Source organism: Spermophilus citellus (assembly GCF_964194105.1).
Source record: "Spermophilus citellus genome assembly, chromosome: 10".
NCBI classification, from domain to species: domain Eukaryota; kingdom Metazoa; phylum Chordata; class Mammalia; order Rodentia; family Sciuridae; genus Spermophilus; species Spermophilus citellus.
This window is the reverse complement of record NC_138197.1, coordinates 940,249-948,992: the sequence shown is the minus strand read 5'-3', so window position 1 is coordinate 948,992 and position 8,744 is coordinate 940,249.

Here is an 8,744-nt window from a genome sequence, read left to right as displayed (position 1 = left end):
GTGTGATTAGTAGAAGCTTGGGTGAACAAGACATGCTATATCTCAACAATGAAACATGGTCATTACAAAGAATGAGGCAAACCAACGTGTGCTGATGTGGTACAACTTCCAAGAAGTGAAAAGTGGGGGAAAGGACGATGGCTGATGGAGCCACGCAGTGAAGGGCCATGTGACCATGTGACGTGTGGCCCATCCAAGCTGCTCAGGCAGACCCTGGGCCTGTACCGGAAGTTCCTCAAGTCAGTGGGACTCATCCTTCCAGCTATGCAGCCAAAGGCCATCCTCCTCACTCCTTTAGACTACACTCTACGCATCCTACCTGCCTGTGAGTCCTACAAAAGCCTAACAGGATCTGAACCCTTCATAATCCCACCTCTTCCTCTCCAAGCCATCATCTGGCTACCTGTGGGCAGGCAGAGCAGGAGCTGAGGGAGGATGGGAAGGACTCTGTGCCTCCTCTTCTATGCTTTTGAGATTACGTAATTTTTCTGTTTTGTTCATTTACAATGAGCAGATGTTGCTTTATAAATGAAAAAACCCACAAATCTGGGGATAGAATAGTAAAATGAAGTTGGAGACAAGAATGTGCAAACCAAAGAAAATCACTTACTAAAAGAAATGAACTGCTTATGTAACATGTGCAAAACCCTGGGTTCAATTCTTAGGACCACACACCCACACACAACCTGTCCCCTGTACGTACACACACACATACACACACACACACGGCAGCAATACTGCCTAGAATGCTATTTGCTGAGTGTGATATACAAGCAAATATTTTACATCATTTACTTACATTTTGCTTTCTAGTCACCAAAGAAAACATGTAAGAAAGATCAGGTGGGTTTTACAAACCTGTAACAACAGTGTAAAGATCCCTGGAGGACTGTGCTTGACAGCAGGGGCATTTATGCAAAGGGACATAGGATGGCTGGGGGTCCAGTTCCTACTGCCCATGAATTCCCACCCCATGAATTCCCACAGATGCTTTTATAGTGTTCAGCTATCTCCAGAACTATGGCTGAAGGCAATTTTGGTGGAGCTCTAAATTCACAATAACCCCCATGACTATGCCTACAGAGAACAAAGTAACCATGAAAAACCTGAAACATTTGAGTTTGAATAAGATAGAATAGAATGTTTAACAAGTTTTAAACAAACAAACAAAAAAATGTGCTAAGAGTTAACACGTTGAAGCAAAGGGCAAGTCCCAGAGTATTAGGTGGAGCCCGGGTGGAATGCATCAGTCTACAGGGCAGCAAGGCCTTTGCATGTCCCCAGCTGTGTTCTTAGTGAGGAGACCCTGGAGATCTGCTGAGTAGGGAGAAGTTCTGAGACACACCCCTGCAGTGCTTCCTCCACACAGATCATGCCATACATACCAGCAATGCCAATCATGCGATGAAGTGCAGGAGCTAAAACCTTAATATGCTTCATCCCATTGGACTGCAAACCTCGTGCATTGCTGACTCTGCCAGTGGCATACACAGTCCCTGCCTGGTGAGAGCCCACCAGTTCCAACTGGGCTGGGCCACTGGACCAGGTTGCCTGCCCCCTCCCACTCCTGTATACCACCAGCTGCCTTATCCTGCATCTGTGGCTTAAAGGGGTGCAAGGTGAGCTTTAAGCTGCGCTCTGTAGAAAGACATTTCCTAAGTTCTAATGAACAACATCTACTCAATGAAGAACCAAGCATTCAGAAGAGGGCTTAACTCTGTCTATCATCAAGGACCTTGGCAGTATCACAAATGTCACCTGAAAGAGCACCTTAAGCAAAGGTCTGGAGCAGGAGCTGAATCAATGCATCCTTTTTTATCTATTTTTCTCAGAATTTTCAATCTTAAAATGAGATGAGAATAAGCAGGGGACAGTTAAAGGTCTCTTTTTAATGCCCATTACAAACAAAAAAATATTAACGAAGTTAGAATCTTAATCACTTAGGCCATTTTTTACTATAACAGTTCTAGCTTCAGAATGCTCACTCCACATCAAAGAATTAAAAGGGCTGTTTCCCAAACACACATGGAGGGAGAGGAGGTGTTTTATGGAGCCACTCACACTGGGGTTATCTAGAGCTTCATCTTAGTTACAACTGAGGTTGAAAGTTAGCAGCTTTTTCCTTTCAGGGAAGCAGGAAACACTAGAAACCTTCTGCAGTCCTGGTCACACCCAGACCCCCACAAGTCTGGCTGAGAGTTCTGGTGGACAGACAGGGAAGAAAGGCAGAGTGGGAGGAGAAGGCCTGAGGCTTCTGAGGCAACTGGAGTGGTACGGGAGAGAGAGCACAGCCCTTCCATGTTGTCCACGGCAGCAGCCGGACTGCTGTGGAAGCCCTCTCTCCAACTGCAGACACATGGCTTCTTTGCCGGAAGCAGAGGCACATCTTCAGTGTGCCAAGGAATTAAACACATCTGCAAGTAAGTTTCAGAGGGTGGGAGAGTGGTAAGTGTGCTGGGAAGCAAGGGAAGGGAAGGGGCCCAGAGAGCTACCAACACGTTTGGATTGAATTCTCCAATTCTGTGTGTATGTAAGAAAAGTGAATTGGGGCTGGAGCTGTAGCTCAGTTGCAGAGCACTTGCCTACCATCATGTGTGAGGCACTGAGTTTGATCCCTAACGCTGCATAAAAATAAACAAATAAAATAAAGGCATGCTGTCCATACACAACTACAAAAACAAATTAAGGAAAGTCAATTCTCAGACACTAAAAACATGTTTGGGATGATAGGGAAAAGAATACATAGGAAAAAAACAAGAATTGGGCAAATCCTTTAATACAGAACTAGCAGAACATGGGTTTTCAGTGATGGCTTTTTAAAAAAAAAATGTATACTTTTTAGTTGTAGATAAACCCACAGTATCTTTATTTATTTTTATGTGGTGCTGAGAATTGAACCCAGTGCCTCATGCATGTGAGCCAAGCACTTTACCACTGAGCTATAGCCCTGGTACTCAGTGATAGCTTTTTTAAAACTTAATTTTGTGACCTGTTTCCCTATCCTAGATCTGTGAGTTGAGGAATCTCTATGCTTAACAGTGACCATCTGGAAGAAATGAGACACCCAACATTTCTAGATATATTTAACCAACTTTAAACTTAAATAACTCGCTATAAAAACTGTAAGACAGGGCTGGAGTTGTGGCTCAGAGGTAGAGCGCTCATCTACCATGCATAAGGCACTGGGTTTGATCCTCAGCACCACATAAAAATAAAGATATTGTGTCCACCTATAACTAAAAAATAAATAATAAAAAACCGTAAGACAATAAAAAACCACCCAAGAAATTTGCAATTGTCTAAAATTAATTATCTAATACCAACAGCACAGATAATTGCCACTTTAAATAGATTTTCCAACCTTCAATATTAACAAAACACAGAATGGCAGAGAAATGCCACAACATAAACTCATAAATGAGTATTATGTATTACCTTCACTATAACTGAAGTATAAGATTAATTCCTGCTTCAAATATGCAAAAACCAGTCTCTGGCCTAAAACTACTAAACTTAAACAGAGGGACCATCACACACACAAATGATAGAATGCAAATGCCAAATAAGAACCCACACTAAAATCAAAGCCTAGACCCAGGCGCCCCAGAGGACAAGGGCTCATGACTTTCCCAAGCCTCCACATTCTCAACAACTCGGATCAGGGACTGCTAGGGATGACTCCAGGGCCATCTACCTGTTCCCGTACCCATGTCATCTGGCAATTCTACCAGGACAAATGGCCTCACAGCAGACCAACTGCAACCCCAGCGTCCCCGCAACTCATGCTCTAGTCAATGAGGTGCAGGCAGCCGCGATCCAGGTAATCAAGGGCTATGTATGCCATAAAGTGCAGGAGTGTGCCCCGTCCACCACCAGCTGGAAGCAGATGTAGCAGGCAGTACTGCCCCTGGCACTGAGCAGGTCAGACAGTGGGTAACACACCCTCTGGACCCCTGCAGATGGGCCTGAACTCCAGGATAGGAAAGCAAAAGAGAGAATGCCACTCAGCCCCTGGTGATGTCACGAGCAAAACCACTGCATCAACTCAAGTTGCCAGAGAGAAAAAAGACTTCTTTCTTGTGCAAACCACTATTGCCACATCCTCGACATTGGCTGCCAGCCTCAGATCCTCAGCTATACTGTAAGGTTAAAATGATTTCTTTCTCTCACACTATCATGAGGATTAAATGTTTTAAACAGTAAGAAAAAGGAGCATCCATGTGTGGAAATCAGGCTAACTGTCAAGCTCATTCTTTAGCTACATAAGTCATTTCCTCACATCAGCCTCCAAGAGTGGACAATTCTCAGCAAGATGACAAGTTATAGAGTTCTGTGGTGACCTGAAAAGCAGGTACAGCCATAAAGGTAAAGAGGCAGCAGCCTGACTCTGCCAGCCGTGACTCACACGTCATGGCTGAGACTACACTGGCTGCTTTCTCTTCCCAGCTCCGGATTGCAGGACTCGCATCTTTTCCAGCCATCTTCAGTTTTAATCCAACTCCACCCAGGAGATCTCCAGTCCTGACCCAGGAATGGCATAGTTCTCCTATAAAACAAAAAATCAATTTGCATTAAAAGTATAAATATATATGAATAAGCAATCAGAGTTTCATTTAGAAAATTTGTTCACTGATTTTAAAGAACAAAATACTTATCACCTAAATGTTGGCAGGTCATCAGGGATGAGACAATGAGGACAGCACAGCACCTTGGGGGCTCTATAATGATAATGGTGGAGCATAACAGGTGGGTTTTCCAGCTCCGAGGTAACAGAGGCTTACACCCGAAGCAGCAGCAAGAGTCAAGGATGTCATTTCAAACCATGCACTCACTGCAATCAGAGGCAACACAGCCTGAGACTCCTCACGTCCATCTCCTCCAGGTGGATCAGTCTGGGTGCTTGGCACAGAAGGTGGGAGTGGGGAGTTGCCAGAGTGAGAAGAAGAAGTCGGAATAGTCAGATGAGGCAAAGGAGCTGGGCTTCACTCTGAGAGCAAGGGGAACAAGACAGGGACTGACACATAAGTGGTTCAAGTAATTCGATGGATCCTGAGCTGAAGAGGGCTCAGGTGTGTGCTATGTCAGCAGTGGGAGGTGGAGAGGAGACCTGAGTGCTGGCCTTCAGAGGAAGGAAAGAAGGAGACTACAGCAACACTGAGGGGGCAGAGTCAGCAGCACCCAAGGATGGGTGCCATGTGGGGAAAGAGCCAAAGATGATGTCCAGATTCTGACTGCTGAATGAGGTCACGAGAGGCAGCAGGCTGGGGAGGGGAGGATGGGGCTAGGACACTGACCTCAGCTTCAGACATGCTGTCAACTAGAATCTAGAAATAAAAATTATAACTTAAAAAGTGAAACAACAGATATTACTACTTTTAAGAAGCTTACAATTTGATGAGAGTGAGATCTGGAATTCCCTTTCTGGTAATCAGTGGTTTTCAGTTTGTGAAGTGCCTGGTCCCCTCTCAGACCAATTAAGTATGAGTACCTAGCGGGGGAGGCTAGGAGTAAGTAGCTTTTAAAGGTACAGGAGTGATTCTCTGCACAGACAGGGCTAGGAACTGGGGATTTGAAATGTTACCTCCCCACAAAGGCTTCCCCGACCCTCGGGAAGACTTCTCCCCACCTCACAGGGCTCGGCATTGCCTGGTGTCCACATCCCAACAAGGGCTGTCTGAAATTACTCATGTATTTATTTTCCTAAAAGAGAATGAGGCCTTTTTCAGTTCTGTATCCCAATTACCCTGAACAATGCCAGGCACATGGCAAGAGTTCAAATATCTATTTACTGAATTAATTAATTAATAGACCAGAAAAAAAGTTAGGTTAGAGAGAAATATAGGAAAACTACCAGCATTCAGAACAATTGAAGTCATGGAAATAACATCGTAGAGTAGGCAGTGTAGAAATCAAGACCACCAAGGAGAGAACTCAGGAAACACCAACAGGTGAGGGACAGTGGCTTGAGATGAGTCAAGAGAGAAACTCAAGGAAGAGTCGGAGGTTTGGGAAAGGCGGAAAGCTAAGAGAAGCATGCATTTTAAGAAAGACATGATTGACAGAGAGGAAAAATTGTAAAGAAGCCAAACACAGTAGATGTTCAAAAGCAGACATATTTTAGTTTAGCTACACCAGGAAGCCAAAGACTTACACAAAATTCATTTCAGCTGAGCAGCATCCATGAATCTTGTATCCAAAGTAGACTGGCAAGGGCTGGGGTACAGCATTTGACTAGTACTCATGAGGCCCTGTGTTTGATTCCCCAACACTGGAAAACACACACACACACACACACACACACACACACACACACATACACACAAAACCAAAAATCAAAGTAGGCTTGGAGCATTTCACGACATAGCATATTATATCAGAGAAAGTTCTTGAAAGACTGAGTCCAAACTACATGTAGTGTAACTAACAATCCAGGCTATCAAATGGGCATTTATGCTTAACTTAGAAGAGACAAAAGAATTAGTAAGGAAATTACATAAACATCACCATTATCCCTGGGTCAACTCCAAGCACCCAATTCCTGTACTGGTATAAAATATGCATTGAAATAATTCTTTCTTACGAGAGGATCATGAAACCTTGCTAAGATAATTTATAGCCTGGACACACCCTTTTCAGGCATATATTGATTGAATTCTTGCTTTAGAAGATCATTTTAAAACGTTCTTTAAATCTCAGCACTACTCTGGTAAGCCTTGTCTTACAGATCTGCTTCATAGCTATGGATCATTCCAAATGTGAAGGCCACCATTCATGTCCAATCAATCCAGAGTTATCTTATGATCCACAATATATCTATATTGATATATGGGCCAGAGGACACCCCCCAAGAGATGGAAGGGCCCTGAAGAAGCAATGTCTACTTTACATGACAACTTCAGTATCATCAAATGTACACTACAAAAACAAAGCTGTTTGACAATCTCTGAAAACTCCCAAAGTACCTCTCAATGTCACAATGGAACCATGTATTCAAAAGAAAATCCAGTGGTGACCCTGAAATGACCATAAAAAGGGTCACTTCATGACAAACACTTGTCACTCACTAAATATTATAGTAATGGGTGTCCATGCCCTTAAGGTGTACCATGCAACTGAGGAACTAAAAAAACAAAAACAAAAACAAAACAACACCAACAATAACAACAAAAACCCAAAGCATACATATGTAACATCAAGTATGTGTTTACCTATATATCCAGGTGATCCTATAACATGGAAAACAAAGAGATGGTAAAGAGGGAACAACTAAAAGAAATTTAACCATGTAAAATAGTAGTGACTACAGAAGGAAGGTCAGCCAGGAAGGTTCCAGGGAGGACAGGGGCTCAGCCTTCAAGCCTGGTTAATTTCATATGAATGGAGAGGCAAGGAAAGAAGTATCAGTCACAGGGATGGTGAGGGGAAATGTAAGATCAGGATACATGTGACACAACCGAGAGAAATTCACAGGGTCAAAAGACTCTGGGTAACTATGTTTTTGAGCAATGTGTCAAGGTGAACAGTGTTGTTAAAAGAATGATAACCTCCTAGGGCTTAGATCTAAATAGATCTAAGGACAGATCTATATGGAGAAGGAAGACAGGTAAAAGATAGATAGTATAGATCTAAATGGAGAAAGGAGACAGGCCAAAGAGCCCCACAGGCAACAGACTCTTATCAGTGTCCTGTGCAGACCTGTGTCCTCAGCCAACAAATTTTCTTAAAGTTAACCTGTGTAGGCTATGCCTGTTCCCCATTGAGCACACTTATTTTCTGGCTTCAAAAAATGACTATAACATTTATGTAAACAGCCAGTATTGGCTGGGGATGTGGCACAGTGGTAGAGCATTGACTGGCACGTGTGAGGCCCTGGGTGCTAACCCTAGCAAAACACACAAAGAGCCAGCGTGGTGTGTCCAATAAAATAACCTTTTTAAAAACACCTCTACCCATATTACAATTTTGACTATAACAACTTGGGAAGAAATTAATATGATTTGGAGTGAATTTTTCAGCAGTTAAGTGATTCTCTCCTTCCTTCCTGTTTTGGATTGGCCAGTAGTACAATGAAGCTAATGGACCATGGGAAATAAACAAGCCCATGCCTCAGATTTTTCAACAGAGAAAAAAATTAGCTCTTCAGCAGATGTGTGTATTTCATAAATTTGTAATGGTAAAATCTCTGGATTATCCTGAGCTTTATTTTAAATTTATATAGTTTAAGGACTAAACAGATTTTTTTTTAACAAATAAGTAAGTCACTGGGAAATGCAAAAAAGAGAAGTTGCAATTTAAGAGGCCCACATGTCAAGTTTTCAAAAATACTCCCAATCTGAGCAACTGATTTTACAAATCAGAAAACAAGCTACTTAATTTTTAGAATGATACCCCACAACTTTGTTCAGGAATTTATCTGCACAGCTAAAAAATGTGAATTGCTAGAGCTTTACAAGTTTATTTTAATTAAAATTACCTTTGAGAATTTGCAAATACAAAAATTAAAACTGGAAATTATTTCTGAAAATTAATACAAAATAAAAGAGTGACTATTCAGAGTCTACTCATTTTGTATAACATGCAATCTTTAAGCACATCTTATGCTAACTATGTCAGAGAGCATATGGGGCTGAACTATTTTAAACCTCCTGTTTAATATGGCAGGACATGAGAGTGGAGTACTGCAGAACAGGACTATGAAATACATTTCTCAGTGGAAATTCCTGGCATGAAAGAATCTGAACTAA